The sequence below is a fragment of the Somniosus microcephalus genome, chromosome 6 (assembly GCF_052327205.1).
Source record: "Somniosus microcephalus isolate GS21.2 chromosome 6, FLI_Smic_1.0, whole genome shotgun sequence".
Taxonomy (NCBI): domain Eukaryota; kingdom Metazoa; phylum Chordata; class Chondrichthyes; order Squaliformes; family Somniosidae; genus Somniosus; species Somniosus microcephalus.
In genome coordinates, this window is record NC_140992.1 from 80,339,581 (window position 1) to 80,359,395 (window position 19,815).

The window sequence follows — 19,815 nt, forward strand, 5'->3', positions numbered from 1 at the left end:
GGCTAACTGGTCTACAGTTCCCTGTTTTCTCTCTTCCTCCTTTCTGGAATAGCGGGGTTACATTTACTACCTTCCAATCTGCAGGGACAGTTCTAGAATCTAGGGAATTCTAGAAGATCAACTCCAATGCATCCCCTGTCTCTGTACCCACCTCTTTTAAAACCCTAGGATGTAGGCCATCAGGTCCATAGGATTTGTTGGCTTTTAATCCCATTAATTTCTCCAGTACAATTTCTTTACTAATATTAATTACTTTAAGTTCTCACTAGACCCTAGGCTCCCCACTACTTTCAGAATGTTTTTTGTGTCTTCTTCCGTGAAGACAGATACAAAGGGCAGGATTTTCATTGGGCTGTGGAGATGGGATTGGAGGCATGTGGGGGGTTAAAATCCCGAAATCGGGGGGCACGAACCCATCCCGCCCCCAACCCCATGCCAGTTTCAAAGGAGGTGGGTACCCGACCTGTGCTGGGAGCTGCCTCCCCGAGGTGGAAAGGGGATTAGTGCCAATTAACTACCTGTTAACAGACAGTTTTTAGCCTAATCCCTATTTTCACTCTTGAAGTGTGGGATTCCCGACAGCTCCAAACCACGCCAAGTTAGCGAGACGGGCCGTCGGGCTGAAGGGCTTGGAGGGGGTCGAGATGTTCGGTGTTCAGGTGAGTGATGGGTGCATGAGTGCAGAGGTAAGTGTGTTTGGTGTGTTTAAAGTGTTTAAAGAAATTTTACTTACCTTTACAGCCTTCCTTCCTTCAGGTCTCAGGAGTCCCTCATCTCACCGGCACAGAAAGCAGAATGGCCGCGATCTGTCAAAAATTGCAGCATTCAGCTTTCTGTTCTGGAAAGATCTCGAAGTTAATTCCTTCCTCTCAGGATGATTGAGAGTACAGATTGTCAGTGTTTGACAGATTCAAACAGCTGTCAAATGCTGATATTTCATCTGTCAAAAGGTCTTGACAGATGAAATATCAATCTGTGACGTCAGCTGTTGCTGGGTGGCCCTTAATTTTCCTGCTGAGCTCAACAACGTCAATCAAGTCAAAATCACGTGGGTTGGCTACAACTCGATGGAGGCGGCACTACAACCCCGAAAGTTGTATTCCCGCCTCCTACATGAAAATCCAGCCCAAAGTATTTGTTTAATGTCTCTGCCATTTCCTTATTTCCCATTATAATTTCTCCTGTCTCTACCTGTAAGGGACCCACGTTTACTTTTGGTAATCTTTTCCTTTTTACATACCTACAGAAGCTTTTATAATTTTTATGTCTCTTGCTAGTTTACTCTCATATTCTCTTTTCTCTTTCTTTATCAATTTCTTGGTCATCCGTTGCTGAATTCCAAAATCCTCCCAATCCTCAGGCTTACTATTCTTTTTGGCAATGTTATAGTCAGTGACAGAAAGAAGTTAAGGTGTGGGACTGTTGGTGAATGGGGATTTGGGGTTGTGGTTACTGGTATCGCACTCGAATTAGTTCTTCACGGACAGCCCAGGCAGAAAGGGCCTGTCTAGGTTTCCTCCTCCCTTCCTCTTCCTTTTCTTCCTCCTCCTGCTCCTCAGCTGCTTGCCGTATATTTGGTGGCAAGGGCAGCCTCTTCTGATGGTGAGGTTGTGCAGCATGCAGCAGACCACCATGAATCTTGACACCTGAGTGGTCCAGTCAGTGGAAGCATTGTTTCAGCATGCAAATAATCTTTTCGATCACATTGTGTGGCAGCATGGCTTTCATTATATGCATGCTGCGCACATGTGCATGGGTTGTGCACTGGAGTCATGAACCATGTCATCAGCAGACAGCCCTCAGCACCCATTTGCCACCCTTTGGTTTGCCATGGTGGCTCAAATGTAGATGGCAAAGTGGACTGCTGCAGAATGAAGGCATCATGACTGCTGCCAGGATAAGGGGCGTTGACCTGCATGATTCGCAGCCTATGGTCGTACACCAGCTGGACACTGAGCGAGTGGAATCCCTTTCATATGGCAGAGTTGACAGGTAGTGCCCGCAAAGCGATGTGCGTGCAATCAATGGCACCCTGCACCATGGGGAAGCGTGCAATCCTAGCAAAGCCGTGTGCTCGCTCTGTCTGCTGGTCTCGGGCAAGTGAGAATGAAATGTAGTCAGCTCTCTTTGAATAGAGAACCTCAGTGACCTCCCTTGTGCAACAGTGGATGGCAAATTATGAGATGTTGCAAATATCTCCAGCCCCAGCCTGCAAAGATCCAGGCACATAAAAGTTCATCACCATGGTCATCTTCACTGACACTGGCAATGCGGTCCTTGCCCTGCTCCAAGGTTGCAGTTGTGGCTGCAGTATGGGGAAGATTTCAGTGAGGACGTCCTTATTGAAGCACAGAAATCTCACACATTGTTCCTCGCTGAGGTTCAGGTAGGAGACTTGCTCCCTGAACACCCAGGGTGGATATGGCCTCCTTCTGAGAACCCTCCTCCCTCTTCTAGGAGCTTGTCCCGCTTTGCGTGGCTTCTGCTCATTCTCTCAGTCATGCTGTATTCCAACGGGAATGCCTACTAATGCACCCATGTCGGGCAGCAGCTTTTTTGTGCAAAAGCCTTGAAGTCAAGAAAAACTCCTTCAGCACTAGCCACACCACTCCCTGTAAACTTTTGCAACTTGAAAGTACTATGGAAAGCACCAAACACCTGTAGAATCATTCTAACAGCCAGAAGAAATCAACCAGCAACTAACTTGTAAGTAGTTGATGATCCCTTTGAATAGTGCTGTTGGGTTGGGGGGGCCTTCCTGCTGCTTATCACCTGTTCAGCCATCCTTAAGCTCTCTGCCTTCCCCTTTAAGACCGTCCTTAAAACTCCTCTCTTTTACTAAACTTTTAATCATCTCTTTCTTTTGCTCTGCATCTTTTTTCTTTACAGCTCTGTGAAGTATCTTAGAATGCTATATAAATGTAAGATGTTCTAGTATTAGTCACAATAGTAGTTGTAATAATACTAGTTGTGACAGTAACAGTAGTACACCAATATCTTTGTGCATGTGTCTGTAATGATCTGACATTAGATGGAGAATGCAGCCCAGACAGGACCACCCATTATAATACTACAGACTATGATAACTACATCAAATTTTCATTTTATTTTCACTTTGTAAATCTGAAGTTGATAACATTCTGGGGTCTTGCAAATTTAAACTGTTATTGTCTCACCCAACTATATATGGGCAATAAATGGACCTTGCCAAGGTCGTCCATTTCCCATGAGCAAATTAAAAAAAAAAAAATCAATCTTTTATCATGGTCTTAAACTGCATATAGTTAAATACCATTTGCACTGCATTACTTCTTTTAACCATTTAAATCCTAAGTTGTTCTCACTTTTTTATAAAAGCTTATTTGACAGGATAACAACAGGATACATTAGGAGAGAACTGCAACAATCAAATTCTCTCATAAATTTGACCATTTTGTTTGCTGGTAACACACAAAGCCTTCAAGTAATTGTAATGGAATAAGACAGGTTTCAATAGTCTAATGCATGCTCCAACCATTCTGGTTCAGTAAGTGATAATTAGCTGTGTAATGGTTATCTCACTCAATGTCTACCTGTTCTTTTGTAATATTCTTGAAAATTCAGCTGTTAACTTGTCAACATAAAGCAAACAAAAAAAAAGCTGCAGATGCTTGAAATCTGAAACAAAAGCCAAAAATCTGTGGAGAGAGCAGCTTAATTAATTTTTCAGGTGAAGATCCTTCATTAGAGCAGACCAGTTTTGAGGAAGATTCTACACCTGAAACATTAATTCATCTGTTGTCTCTTCAGATGCTGACTGTCCTGATGAGTGTTTCAGCATTTTGTGTTTTTGTTTCAGGCATTAACATGCTTCCTTTCTGTTTATACCTCATCCTCATCGCTTTTCTTTGTATTAACTTAGTTCTATTGTGACCATTCTTGGCTTGTATTTGGAAACCTGGCCAACATCCTAGCCCAACAGCTGAAACAACTGCGTATTAACATCTTAAGCACATTCTTTATGCGTAGCCTTAAAAGCAATCACAGGAATTGTCTCCCGAGTTATCAGGAACCTGTTGTACTGTATGGGCTCCACTAATTTTGAGAGAGAAACATGCAAGCCTATGTAGAAATGAAGAGGATTCCAAAATGATGGGTTAATATTGTCTATCATTTATACATAAATGGAACAAAGTTAAATCCTGCTCAATTAACAAGACTTTTCACTCTTTGATCCGAAAGAAAAGTTTGTAAACACTTAGGCCTAGAAATTCAGTTTGGGCCCGCCAGCTCGCTTGCGCCCAGAATTTACCGCTGGGCGCGGAGCCAGTTGCGCCCGTCAGATATTCAGTTTTTGCGTCCCAAGTCGGAACCGGGCGCTATTCCAGGGTGTGCCCGCCCCCGCTTGGGGCGCTGAAACTGAATTTCAGCACTCTAGGCGCCGCTGCGCCACCCGCTGCGGAGCGGCAGGCTGTGGTACTGCAGGCCTCCTCCTTCTCTTAAGGGGGAGGTGCCTGCAACGGGTAGATCACCGCTGGATAGAGCTGGCAAATGAGCCCGGCACCACGGAGAAGTGCTGGGTTCGCGGAAAGCAGCTGGCAATGCCGCGGGGGGGGGGGGGGGTGTGGTGGAGGAGGCCGGGGAAGGAGATGCGGCCAGGCGGCCGCCGAAAAAGCGGCCGGCCACACCTCCACCTTAAAGCGCCCCACTAAGGCTGCAGTACCGACCCAGTCTCCGAATGTTGTTAGCGACTGCCACGGAAGAGGCGGCTGCTACTGAAGATGGGGGTCGGGGTGGTAGCGGGGCGGAACCGGGGCACTGCGCACACCGATGACGTCATCGGTGCCGGCACAGCGCTACCGGCTACCGCCGCCATTACCGCGGCGCTCAATATCAGCGCTACCACCCTTACTGGCGCAAAAGCCCTCTTTGGGCGAAAACTCGCCGCAAAGCCAACTGAATTTCCAGCCCTTACTTTTTTGGAAAAATGCCAATAAAAATGATTGAAAAAGTGGCTTGAGGAAGATTGCTCCATCAGTTCAGAGTTTTGGTGGTGTTTTATTTTTCATGAGCAAACTTATATTAAATTAAACTGATCAAGAGAAATGACTCATCATTTGGTGGTTTTCAAATTAACATTTTGCTTCAATGACCATTTAGGGAAACAATTCCTAACTAAAGAGAATGATCAATGCAATTATTACTTCATTTGAAAAGTCCCAAAATGACCTTGTTATAATATGTTCTGGGCTGGAAAGAGAACTGAAATAGAAATCTGTATAACTCCTAAAATTCAAAAGCTATCAAAATGGTAACTTGAGTCCATTAAAAAAATCTTTGGGTTGACCTTAATCCTAATCCAGAGAACGCTGTTTCAAATAGCTTTCATTTAATTAGATCATCCTCCAGCGATCTTACCAGATAGATGCAAATGGATTTTAATATTACATTTCCAGCAGAAAGCAGCACAATATCAACACTTTGTATCATTTGTTTGCATCAAATTGACACATTCATTCAATGACATTATGAATGAAAAATAGGATAGCAATGGTTTTCAATTTAAGCGATAGAGGTTCATTGGTTTTATTATTTGCCTAAGCCAATATAAAAAGCAGAAAATATGGAAGCAATTTCATACAATCGACAATGAATACATGGAACTATAAGGTCATCTTAATTAGACAGGTCTGTGAGGGTGAAATCAAGACCAATGCAAAATAACAACTTGCATTTATATAGCGTCTTTAACATAATAACATCCCATGGCGTGTCACAGGAGCATTAGCAAACAAAATTGAACACCGTGCAAATACAAGTGAACAGAAAACACACAGGACCAGGTCAAATGTTTGGCTTGATTTTCAAGGTGGAATCCAATTATAGAATGCATAGTTTCACGGAGATCTTTTGGCCTTGACTGAGTTAATTACAACTATTAACAAAATGGTTAACAAGGTTATACTGACATTCAAGTAAGACTACAGAGAAAACTTCATTTACAAGAGGCATAGATCTGAAAGGATGAGATAACGAGGCAGACATTACTGGGAAAGGTATCTGATCCAGTGAAGTCAAATGCTTTTGAAAGAGTTCAACTGAAACAAGAGACTGACAAGTCAGCATGAACAGCCAAATCAAAATAAATGTTTTGGTGTTAGTGTTTCCATCTGGAATGTTTGAAGATAGCTGGCTAAGAATTTTCAGTTTAAAAAGGGAAATAATTATCTCAGATAAAGGTAATAGATCTCAGAGCTACTGTCATGTCAAGTCTAATTTGAATTAATATGGAATTTAGTGAGTAGAAAAATATTGATCCAGACATTAGAAAAGTGATTTAGCTTGGCCTTATGCACTATAATATGGAAAAGGCTTTCTCAGATGAAATAAAGGGTGTGGCTAGTTATGTTTTAAGTGTCTGCAATAAATAAACACTTCATAACATAGCTGAAATACTGCAACTATAATGCAACACATTGATGTTTAATAACAATGTTATAATAACAAATATTTAATAATATAATTAGTGCTATGTCTGCAACAAATATAAAGGTATTACTGCTTTATAAATATCAGATATTAATTTGCAATAAATGCTGACTATTAAACATTAACAGTGCAAGTTTAGCATTGCCCTGAAGCAGTTTCACTTTCTCCTGGACGCTTAACTTGCGCAGTATAAACTGGGTCCGAACTTAGTGTAGGAAGAGACTCCAGGGAGATGTGCTTCACTTTGCTCCAGTATTAGGTCAGGCCCTGACTCAGTTCAGGCTACATTATAACTGTAGGGTAGGTATGGAGTAAAACCTCTTTGTACCGATGTTACATTTGCAATGTGAATCCAGTCTTAGAATAGTCTGCCACGGTAAAGAGTTTTGCACAAGATATTGGCCTAGAAATGTGATTAAGCCAGTTTTCAGGCTCCAAATGAAGACAGTGGTCTGAGGATCGCGAGAAATTGGTCCTCCGGTCTTATCTAAATAATCGCAGTGAACTGCCAGAGCCTGCAGCTTGCCCAGTTGAAGAGAAGCTCGGGCCACCTGCCTCACTTGGGTGCAGGCCATGCTACTGCTAAATTAGTAAGCTTTGCCCCATTTTACACCCCAAAATTAGGCGTAGCACATACCAATTTCAACCCCAATCAACATAAAATGTTGGGACGCAAAGCGAGGGGTGTATGGTTTATATGTCTAAGGAAATAATGTTGAGAATTTGGCGAGGCCACAATTGGAGTAATGTGTTGGTCTCTATTACAGAAAGGATGTAGAATTATTGGAGGGAATCCAGAGGAGGGCTTCAAGGGTGATTCTTGAACTTGGAGGGCTGATTAATGAAGATTATTTGCTTTGAACTTTAAAAGAAAGACTTAGATTTATATAGCGCCTTTCACAACCAGCGGATGTCTCAAAGCGCTTTACAGCCAATGAAGTACTTTTGGAAGTGTAGCCATTGTTGTAATGTAGGAAACGCGGCAGCCAATTTATGCAGAGCAAACTCCCACAAACAGCAATGTGATAATGACCAGATAATCTGTTTTTTACTGATGTTGATGGAAGGATAAATATTAACGAGGACACCAGGGATTACTCCCTGGCTCTTCAAAATAGTGCCATAGGATCTTTTACGTCCAGCTGAGAGAGCAGACGGGGCCTCGGTTTAACGTTTCATCCTAAAGACTGCACCTCCGACAGTGCAGCACTCCCTCAGCACTGCACTGGAGTGTCAGACTTTTAATTGTAAGCAAAAGGGTTACATGCCATATATAATTCAGGTTATCATTGCACATCCAGTTGTGAGTGGTGGTGGACCATTAAACAACTAATGGGAGGAGGAGGCTCCATGACCATCCCTATCCTCAATGATGCTGGAGCCCAGCACATGAGTGCAAAAGACAAGGCTGAAGCGTTTGCAACTATCTTCAGCCAGAAGTGACGAGTGGATAATTATTATATCGGCCTACTCCTGAGGTCCACACCATCACAGAAGCCAATCTTCAGCCAATTCAATTCACTCCACGTGATAAAGAATTTTTTGAGGATATAGCTGGTAGAATAGATAAGGGAGAACCAGTGGATGTGGTGTATTTGGACTTTCAGAAGGCTTTCGATAGGGTCCCGCATAAGAGATTAGCGTGCAAGGTTAAAGCTCACGGGATTGGGGGTAAGGTACTGACTTGGATAGAGAACTGGTTGGCAGACAGGAAGCAAAGAGTTGGAATAAATGGGTCCTTTTCCGAGTGGCAGGCAGTGACTAGTGGGGTACTGCAGGGATCGGTGCTAGGACCCCAGCTATTCACAATATATATATATAAATGATCTAGACGAGGGAACTAGTGTAATATCTCCAAGTTTGCAGACGACACAAAGCTGGGTGGGCGTGTGTGCTGTGAGGAGGATGCCGAGAAACTTCAGTATGATTTGGACAGGTTGGGTGATTGGGCAGATGCATGGCAGATGCAGTATGTGGGTAAATGCGAGATTATCCACTTCGGTGGCAAAAACAGGATAACAGATTATTATCTGAAAAGCAATAGATTGGGAAAAGGGGAAGTGCAACGAGACCTGGGTGTCCTTGTGCACCAGTCACTGAAGGTAAGCATGCAGGTGCAGCAGGCAGTTAAGAAGGCAAATGGTATGTTGGCCTTCATAGCAAGAGCATTCGAGTACAGGAGCAAGGATGTCTTGCTGCAGTTGTACAGGGCCTTGGTGAGACCACACCTTGAGTATTGTTTGCAGTTTTGGTCACCTTATCTGAGGAAGGATGTTCTTGCCATGGAGGGAGTGCAGCGAAGCTTCAACAGACTGATACCTGGGATGGCAGGAATGATGTACGAGGTATGATGTACCACAGAAAGCAGTTGAGGCCAATTCATTAAATATATTCAAGAAGGAGTTAGATATATTTCTTAAGGCTAAAGGGATCAAGGGATATGGGGAGAAGGCAGGGACAGGGTACTGAGTTTGGATGATCAGCCATGATCTCATTGAATGGCAGAGCAGGCTCGAGGGGCCGAATGGCCTACTCCTGCTCCTATCTTCTAGTTTTCTATGAGAGATTGGGTTGATTAGGCTTATATTCACTAGAGTTTAGAAGAATGAGAGGGGATCTCATTGAAACTTATAAAATTCTAACAGGACTAGACAGACTAGATGCAGGAAGGATGTTCCCGATGACGGGGGAGTCCAGAACCAGGGGTCACAGTCTAACGATAAGGGGTAAGCCATTTAGGACTGAGATGAGGAGGAATTTCTTCACCCAGAGAGTGGTGAACCTGTGGAATTCTCTACCACAGAAGGCAGTTGAGGCCAATTCATTAAATATATTCAAGAAGGAGTTAGATATATTTCTTCAGGCTAAAGGGATCAAGGGATATGGGGAGAAAGCAGGGACAGGGTACTGAATTTGGATGATCAGCCATGATCTCATTGAATGACGGAACAGGCTTGAGGGGCCGAATGGCCTACTCCTGCTCCTATCTTCTATGTATCTATAAGAAATGGCTGAGCGTGGATACAGCAAAGGCTATGGGCCCCGAGAACATCCCGGCTATCGTGCTGAAGACTTGTGCTCCTGAACTAGCCGCGCATCTAGCCAAGCTGTTCCAGTATAGCTGCAACACTGGCATCTATCCGACAATGTGGAAAACTGCCCAGGCATGTCCTGTCCACAAAAAAGCAGGACAAATCCAACCCGGCCAATTACCGCCCCATCAGTCTACTCTCAATCATCAGCAAAGTAATGGAAGATATTGACAGTGCAATCAATCGGCACATACTTACCAATAACCTGGTCATTGATGCCCAGCTTGGGTTCCGCCAAGACCACTCGGCTCCCAACCTCATTACACCCTTGGTCCAAACATGGACAAAGGAACTGAATTCCAGAGGTGAGGTGAGAGTGACTGCCCTTGACATCAAGGCAGCATTTGGCCAAGTGTGGCATCAAGGAGCCCTAGTAAAACTGAAGTCAATGGGAATCGGGGGGAAAATGCTCCACTGGCTAGAGTCATACCTAGCACAAAGGAAGATGTTTGTGGTGGTTGAAGGTCAATTATCACAGCCTCAGGACATCGCTGCAGGAGTTCCTCATGGCAGTGTCCTAGGCCCAACCATCTTCAGCTGCTTTATCAATGACCTTCCCTCCAACATAAGGTCAGAAATGGGGATGTTTGCTGATGACTGCACAGTGTTCAGCGCCATTCACAACTCCTCAGGTAATGAAGCAGTCCATGCCCGCATGCAACAAGACCTGGATGATGTTCAGGCTTTGGCTGATAAGTGGCAGGTAACGTTCGCACCACAGAAGTGCCAGGCAGTGACTATCTCCAACAAGCGAGAGTCTAACCACCTCCCCTTGACATTCAATGGCATTACCATTGCCAAATCCCCCACCAACATCATCCTGGGGGTCGCCATTGACCAGAAACTTAACTGGACCAGCCACATAAATACTGTGGCAACAAGAGCCGGTCAGAGGCTTGTTATTCTGCGGCGATTGTCTCACCTCCCGACTCCCCAAAGCCTTTCCACCATCTACAAGGCATAAGTAAGGAGTGTGATGGAATACTCTCCACTTGCCTGGATGAGTGCAGCTCCAACAACACTCAAGAAGCTTGACACCATCCAGGACAAAGTTTGATTAGCACCCCATCCACCACCTAAAAACATTCACTCCCTCCACCACCGGTGTACCATGGCTGCAATGTGTACCATCTACAAGATGTACTGCAGCAACTCGCCAAGGCTTCTTCGGCAACACCTCCCAAACCTGCGACCTCTTCCACCTAGAAGGACAAGGGCAACAGGCACATGGGAACACTATCACCCCAAGTTCCCCTCCAAGTCACACACCATCCTAACATAGAAGTATATTGTTGATCCTTCATCGTCGCTGGGTCAAAATCCTGGAACTCCCTACCTAACAGCACTGTGGGAGTACCTTCACCACACAGACTGCAGCGGTTCAAGGCAGCAGCTTACCACCACATTCTCAAGGACAATTAGGGATGGGCAATAAATGCTGGACTTGCCAGCGACGCCCACATCACATAAAAACAAATTTAAAAAAAAATTAATGATTACAGATTTCTACATTTAATTCTTACACACAATTATAAATACATTACTGATGGTTATATCATTAAAGATAAAAAACCAAGTATTAAAAAAAACTAATCCATGATAATCTTACAAGATGAAAGGTCAGAAAGGTATACAGAAAGAGTGGCAGACAGAGAAAAGAAAGGAGCAGGAAGGAGCATGCTAAAGAATGAATAAGATAGAAAAGTGAGAAAATGCTGGAGGAACGCTGAAAAAGGAGAAAACTAATAGAAAGAGACAGGGAAACAGAAAGATTACACATGGGAAATAATTACTGAGAAAGACCCATTTTAAAAATATATATTGAGATCAATTCATATTTGTAAATGTTTTAAAATCCACTGGTTATGGATTGTTATATTGGTTCGGCTATGGAATATTCTAGTATATCCTCTAAGGCCACAATCCTGACCAGTGACTTGTTCAAGGGCCGCTCTCACAGAGCTGCCACAAACTGGCCTTGTGCGCTTATGACTTTTCATTAATATTTTACTTTTTAAACTCTCTTTCTCTCCCGCCAACATCCCAGAGCTGGTAGGAATTTAATTCAGTCCAAGACACAGGAAGCAGCTTGCCTACTACTGGTTCCAAAAGGCCCCACTGCCACATTCTGAGTTGCAGTGGTCCAGATTCACACATATATAATTGCTGGTTAAGCATGGTGACTGTATGCTGCCAGAGCTTGTGGAACTGTCCCTCAGCATGAGAAGAGTATCTCGAGAAAATTGAACAGAACAAAATCTGTCAGCTTTGTTGTCATGATTGCATCATCTGAACCCACCAATTAGTTTATGGTCTCATAACTTCCTCCTTCACAGGTTTTATCTGGTAAGGAGGTTGGCCCCATGAACCTCTAATTTCTTTACACAACTACTCAAAACTTTTGAATAACTGACTTATAATTGAATGTCTAGATAAAAGCAAGGATACACATCAGAAATCTTAATGGCCTGGATTTTGCGGTCAGTGGTGAACGAACGGAGTCAGCCATTCATTACACTTACCCACAAACTTTCTATGGGCTTTTGCACTGGAATTTGCCGTGATTAGAAAGCCGTTTTGTCTCAGCGTCCTCTACAAGGGACCAGTGTGACCAGGGCAAGCAACTGTGTATTTTCGTAACCAATCAGATTGAAAAATTGTTTCTGAGCAGCACAGTCTGAAACAGGAAGTGTCAGTTAGCATATTTAATTCAATGCCAAATCAGGTACAGAAAGCAAAATAAAGGGAGGGAAAGGAAGATGGGATTAAGAGATAGAGGTAAAAGAAACAGAAACATATGAACATAAGAAATGGAAGCAGGAGTAGGCCATTCGGCCCCTCGAACCTGCTCCGCCATTCAATAAGATCATGGCTGATCTGATCTTGGCTTCAACGCTACTTTTCTGTCTGTTCTCCATAACCCTAGACTCCCTTGTAGTTCAAAAATCTGTCTATCTCAGCCATGAATATATTCAATGACTCAGCCTCCACAGCTCTCTGGGGTAGAGAATTCCAAAGATTCACGACCCTCTGAGGGAAGAAATTCCTCCTTATCTCCGTCTTAAATGGGCGACCCCTTATTCTGAAACTATGACCCCTAGTTCTAGATTCCCCCACAAGGGGAAACATCCTCTCAGCAGCTACCCTGTCAAGCCCCCTCAGAATCTTATATGTTTCAATAAGGTCACCTCTCATTCTTCTAAACTCCAATGAGTATAGGCCCAACCTGCTCAACCATTCCTCATAAGACAACCCCTTAATCCCAGGAATCAACCTAGCGAACCTTCTCTGAACTGCCTTCAATGCAAGTATATCCTTCCTTAAATAAGGAGACCAAAACTATATGCAGTACTCCAGGTGTGGTCTCACCAACGCCCTGTACAGTTATAGCAAGACTTCCCTACTTTTATACTCCATTCCCATGCAATAAAGGCCAATATTCCATTTGTCTTCCTAATTACTTGTTGTACCTGCATGCTAACTTTGTGTTTCATGTACGAGGACACCCAGATCCCTCTGTACCGCGCATTCTGTAGTCTCTCTCCATTTAAATAGTATTTTGCTTTTCTATTCTTCCAACCAAAGTGGATAACTTCAAATTATGCCACATTATACACCATCTACCAAATTTTTGCCCACTCACTTAACCTATCTATATCCCTTTGCAGACTCTTTGGCCACGATTTTGTGTTCGGTGTCGGGATGGGTGCAGGTCAGCTGGTTTCCGGGTTCCGGTTCCACCCCTAGCTGCCTCCGCTCCACAGATATGATTTTCCCTTGATTGAGCTTGATGGCCAATTAACAGGAAGCGGGTCTGATGACATCATTTGATGATGCGTCATCTGCCGGTTTCCTTAAAGGGACCATGCACAATTTTATTTTGACAGTTCATTTCTCAGTGTTTGACAGCATTGAGGTGCTGAAAACACTGACAATCACCGCACAAAGGTGAACTCTTGCAGCCAGGCTCTCCAATGACTGCCTCCATATACTGGAATAGATGGCAGCTGCAGGTGAGATGACAGAAGCGATCTGTCACTGGTGAGAGAGGTTCTCCCAATGAGGTGGCACTGGACATATAGTTGGATTTAAAAACTTGTAAGCTAAAGAAATCTGTATATGTTTTAAAAATGCAGTAAACAGCATTTTCTTTGCCCTGAAACTCACCATGTGCAACATTGTATCCTTCACATCACTTCTGCAGCGGTCATCTTTTCACAAACATTACACCAGTCTCAGAACCCGCCACACTTACCTGGCGTGATGTCCGGACATCGGGAAACCTGACCCAGAAGTGGGAAAATCGAAAAACAGGCTGAACACTGCTGACAAGTACCTGTTAATAGGCAAGTAATTGCCTTTCAACTATTCCTCGCTGCTAGGTGTTGGGTCCATTCGCAAATCGGGGACCCGACACTTGGGAAGGCTGTTTGGAGGCGGGTTGACAGCGGGTTCAGGACCCGGTCAAAAATAGCACTTTAATCTCTTACCCGCCTCTGAGCGCCGGTAAAATAGCGGCCTTTGTGACCTCCTCACAAATTGCTTTTCCAACAATCTTTGTATCAGCAGCAGATTTGGTTATAATACACTCGGTCCCTTCATCCAAGTCATTAATATAGATTGTAAATAGTTGAGGCCCCAGCACTGATCCCTGCGGCACCCCACTAGTTACAGTTTGCCAACTTGAAAATTACCCATTTATCCCGACTCTCTGTTTTCTGTAAGTTAGCCAATCCTCTATCCATGTTAATATATTACACCCAATACCATGAACTCTTATCTTGTGCAGTACCCTTTTATCTGGCACCTTATCAAATGCCTTCTGGAAATCCAAATACACTACATCTACTGGTTCTCCTTTATCCACCCTGCTCATTACATCCTCAAAGAAATCTAGTAAATTTGTCAAACATGATTTCCCTTTCATAAAACCATGTTGACCCTGCTTGATTGGATTATGGTTTTCTAAATGTCCTGCTATTACTTCCTTAATAACAGATTCCAGCATTTTCCTAATGACAGACGTTAGGCTAACTGGCCTATAGTTTCCTGCTTTCTGCCTCCCTCCTTTTTTGAATAGGGGCATTACATTCGCGGTTTTCCAATCTGCTGGGACCTTTCCAGAATCTCGGAAATTTTGGAAGATTACAACCAATGCATCTAATATCTCTGCAGCCACTTCTTTTAAGACCCTAGAATGTAGGCCATCAGCCTTTAGTCCCATTAGTTTGCCTAGTACTTTTGCTCTAGCGATGTGGATTGTTTGAAGTTCCTCCCTCCCTTTTGCTCCTTGATTTTCCACTATTATTGGGATGCTTTTAGTGTCTTCTACCATGAAGACAGATACAAAATATTTGTTCAAAGTCTCTGCCATTTCCTTGTTTCCCAGTATTAATTCTCCAGTCTCATCCTCTAAGGGACCAATGTTTACTTTAGCTACTCTGTTCCTTTTCATATACTTGTAGAAGCTCTTACTGTCTGGTTTTATATTTCTTGCTAGTTTACTCTCAATCTATTTTCTCCCTCTATTATTTTTTTAGTCATCCTTTGCAAGTTTCTAAAAATTTCCCAACCTTCAGGCCTACCACTAATCTTCGCAACATTGTATGCCTTTTCTTTCAATTTGATACCCTCCTTAACTTCCTTAGTGAGCCATGGATGGTTCATCCTTCTCATAGTCTTTCTTTCTCACTGGAATATATCTTTGTTGAGAGTTATGAAATATCTCCTTAAAAGTCTGCCACTGCTAATCTACCATCTTAGCTTTTAATCTATTTTCCCAGTCCACTTTAGCCAACTCTGTCTTCATACCCTTGTAATTGCCTTTATTTAAATTTAAGACACTAGTTTCAGACCTAAGTTTCTCACACTCAAACTGAATGTGAAATTCTAACATGCTCTGATCACTCTTTCCTAGAGGATCCTTTACTATGAGATCATTAATTAACCCTGTCTCATTACACATTACCAGATCTAAAATAGCTTGTTTCCTGGTTGGTTCCACAATGTATTGTTCTATGAAACTGTTCTGAATACATTATGAACTCATCCTCAAGGCTACCTTTGCCAATTTAATTTGTCCAATCTATAAGATTAAAGTCGCCCGCGATTATTGCAGTACCTTTCTTACAAGCCCCCATTATTTCTTAATTTATACTCTGTCCTACAGTTTAACGACTGTTAGGGGGCCTATAGACTACTCCCACCAGTGACTTCTTTCCCTTATTATTTCTTATCTCCACCCAAACTGATTCTACTTCTTGATCTTCTGAGCCAAGATCATTTCTCACTACTGTACTGATCTCATCCCTTATTAACAGAGCTATCCCACCTCCTTTTCCTTTCTGTCCTTATCTTTCCGAAATCTCAAATGCCCCTGAATATTCAGTTCCCAGCCTAGGTCACCTTGCAACCACGTCTATGTAATGGCTATCAGATCATACCCATTTATTAATATTTGTGCTGTCAATCATCTATCTTGTTATGAATGCTGCATGCATTAAAATAAAGAGCCTTTAACTGTGTCTTTTTCCCATTCTTCCCTACTCTGACCCTATTTGCTGGTGCACTCTTGTGCTTGTATGCTCTGCCCCTTCCTGTCACACTCTGGTTATTACCCCTATTGTTACCCTGCACTATTGCCTTGTCCTTTCTCTTTAACTTTCTAAGTTTCCCCTCACCTGAACCCTCCCCCCCCATGCCCTATGTACAGCCCTAGTTAGTTGATTCACCAGAACACTGGTCCCAGCACGGTTCAAGTGAAGCCCGTCCCAACGGAACAACTCTCTCTTTCCCCAGTACTGGTGTCAGTGCCCCATGAATCGAATCCCATTTCTTCCACATCAATCCTTGAGCCACGCATTCAACTCTCTGATCTTATTGACCCTATGGCAATTTGCTCATGGCTCAGGTAGTAATCCAGAAATTATTACCTTTGTGGTTCTGCTTTTTAACTTAACCCCTAGCTGCTCATACTCCTTCAGCAGAAACTTTTTCTTAGTCCTACCTATGTCATTGGTACCTACATGGACCATGGCAACTGGATCCTTCCCCTCCCACTCCAAGTTCCTCTCCAGCCCCAAGGAAATGTCCTTAACCGGGCAGGCAACACAGCCTTCAGGACTCACGCTCTCGGCTGCAGAGAACAGTATCTAACAGTATAAAAGATTTAAAAAAAAAAAAAAAAATTTTAAGTAAAATCTCCAGCAATAATTAAAAACTGAAGAAATGAGAGTCCAAACTCGTAAAAGCTCATTTTCAGTACCAGAGGGGTTGTTTGGCAGCAATTAAAACTTATCACACTGTTAAAAATTTACTTACACTGTAATGGACAGGCCCTAACTTTTTTTGAGCGAGTTTAGTGTGTATCGATCACGTAAGTACCACAACGTCACGCTGTTCCATGTGTTTCAAAGCTGAGTCTCTCGATGAGATACCGGTATAGTGAAGCTTCTGGAGGGGCAGCGCGACTCGGACAGCAACTTCCTGCTTTCCGCGTTTAACTGCGCATGTGCGGTCACTGGAAGTTGTCTGATTTACACTTTAAAACCGTGAGCGCCGATAGCCTCAGTTATTTTTACTGCAAAATCCGGGCCATCAAAGTTACATACCAAAATATTTTCCTCCTGTTGGTTCACTATGAAAACTAGCAGTACAGTATGTATTGGATAGCACGGTTTACTGGATCTACTTAATTGAAGTAACAAAAACCTTTTACATTAAGAGAGACTCCTCTGTTCTATTGAAGAAAACAGCTGGCTTTAATATCTATTATTTTCAAAAAACTTTAACTTATTAGTTCTTAAATTTGATGGGCATCTTCAATTTTTTTATGTATCGCTCATAGCATTTTGTTTCTTTGTCTAAAATGTTGATATCTGGGTAGATATCAACGCATTATCTCAATCACCTTAACCTACATTTAGTATGGATTGATATACATGTGCTGGTGCTTACAGCACAGCCTCCAAACAGATGCGTAACCAGCTTCAGTGCTGCTTCGGGACATCCAGTCAGATGACCTTCAGCTTTGATTTTTGCAAGATGTTTTAATCTTCTAATGGTAACTGCCTAGAATTTTGATTATATGCCATCTGTGTTTGAGGAAATGATTTGAATAAATTGAGTTTTTAAAAAAAGGAGTATAATACTGACCAGAAAAAATCAATTCAGAAATACAGCAACATAATTAGAATTAACTTACCCTATACTGATACTTGGTTGAGACTTAAAGTTAACCCTCCCTTCTCGTTACATGACAAAGATATTTGCTTGAGGTCTCCTCCCTTATTGTACAGGTACATGTTTTATATGTTTAATTGAGGCTAATATCATATTACCATGGATGAAGTTTCATAAATGTCAAAGTAATGAAAAATATTAACGACATTTTAATTGGCTTAAAATTCAATTCCCAAAATGTAGAACTGTAGTCCACTAATTACCATTATAATAACTACTTGTTAGCACCAGTATTGTATTGTATGGACAATACAGTCTACATCTACATATGCAGCATGTTATACAGACCTCACTAGTCTGGAGCTTGTCCATAAATTCATGTTTTATTTATTGATGAAACGCGAGAGACACTGCAGTTTGAAGAATGAGGCTGTGAGGGCCAATTGCAGTCCTGTGCAATCCCTGTGCTGTGACATAGTACAGCTTCCAGGTCAACCATCATCATAACTGCTTTGCTGTGAAGGTTACAGATTTTCATTATTTGCACAGCACTGACAGCATTCGGGGATTACCGCAGATACTCCTGCCAGGTTTGAAGGAAACTGTTTCGTCTGACAACATCCACATGCGATATGTTTGCATTTTGTGTGGACAATGCAGGATAAACAGGCTGCCTCAGTGGTCATATTCTGTATGCCGGTCTAGTTTGTTACACTGATTATTGTAAATTACATTTTAGTTATACCGTAACGATAGAGTGCACCCATGGCTCACTGGTTTTTAATATTTATTTGCTGCAGAGTCAGCACTGAGGAAAAAAATCTGAATTCATAATGTCATAGTTCCCATTTTTGATGCATATTTGAAATATTTTGTTTGTGACAGGGCATCAAATTATGTTGTCATCATAGTGAAGAATATCAGTACCAAATAATCAAACATTTTTCCACTTCATAGCATAGCGACAGCATCAGGCACTTCTATGGCAGGCATAAAATGGGCAAGGTGGAGAGGAAAGCTTTCTATACCCTGGCCGTACAACATGCCTTATCCCAAACCTCAAGAACACCAATGTAACACTTCCATTTTCCACATCAGCCATATGATCTTCCTGATCATTTTGAGACTATTTGCGCTGTGAATTATAAGCAGTTTTGTGCTGTGGATTCACACCCATTAGGAGTTTGGGTTGGGACTGCTCAAACTCATTCACAGCCAACAAAGAACAGTAGAGAATATGGTAAGGGAAAAGGCTATTCAACCCATCAAGACTATTCCTTCCAGCAGACCGTGTACAAGATGCATCATCACGGATACAGTTTACTCCTAGTAATTGATCGGTTTTTTTTTTTTGCACAAAAATTTCAAACTATCCAGTAATTTGAATTAAGAAACTTAATTGAAAAAGTATTTACCATGTTTTCCTCAAAAAAGGTTCAATTAATGGGTAATTTAAATTAAGTGACTTTAAATTAATAGGAGAAGACTATCGTACTACTTATTTAATTTCCTGAGGGAGGTGAATTCCCACAGGTAAAACCTCCATGCCAATAAAGCTAACCTTACAGCTTACATTATTCAACCCTAATTAGTTGCATTCCAGTGATGACACTTCAATGTTTCAATAGCACAGGAACTAACATGTTCTGCAGAGCATTTGATCATCGATGTTATCCTTATCCCTTTCAATCCCCCCACCTAATTTTAAAGCACATCATTGACTGCTTTTGATGAAAGTCTGTTCTACTTACTTACAACTCTGTGGGGGCTGATGATGTGATGCTTGGCACCGTTAATCAGGTGCTGGAGTCTGCTGTGCGCCCATTGTGAGATAATGCAGCGAGACAGTGCTTGTAATGCTGAGGGTTCTGCTCTAGACATGTGCAAGGCTTACTAAATCCTCAACATTAATAAGGTCTTCGCCACAGAAGGCTAAGAGGAGATTTAACGAAGGTTTGTTGAAAAAAAAACTTTCCTGGAGATTTGATCATGTGACCATCTCCAGAACTACTCTGTTTATAACAGACATATATATATCTAAATTATTCTGTAGGCTGGATGCTACCTGCCACAA